Below are 210 nucleotides of genomic sequence, written 5' to 3'. Positions count from 1 at the left end.
GGCAAAAAAATCCTTTCAGCAAATGACCCCTTTTTTGAACCTCATTATGTTAGACCAGTAGTATTTACAGTTTATTGTACATGAGGCTCTGTGGTGAAAATCCAGGTGAAACTTTTTTTTCTTTCTTTTTTTTCCAGCTTTTGTTGTCATTACACTGTGCAGTACAGAGCAGCGAAATTAAGTTTCTGCATTTTGTCATGGTTTTGGTTA

Source organism: Cyprinodon variegatus, unplaced genomic scaffold (genome assembly GCF_000732505.1).
Source record: "Cyprinodon variegatus isolate N-32 unplaced genomic scaffold, C_variegatus-1.0 Scaffold429, whole genome shotgun sequence".
Taxonomy (NCBI): Eukaryota; Metazoa; Chordata; class Actinopteri; order Cyprinodontiformes; family Cyprinodontidae; genus Cyprinodon; species Cyprinodon variegatus.
This window is presented reverse-complemented; position numbering follows the sequence as displayed.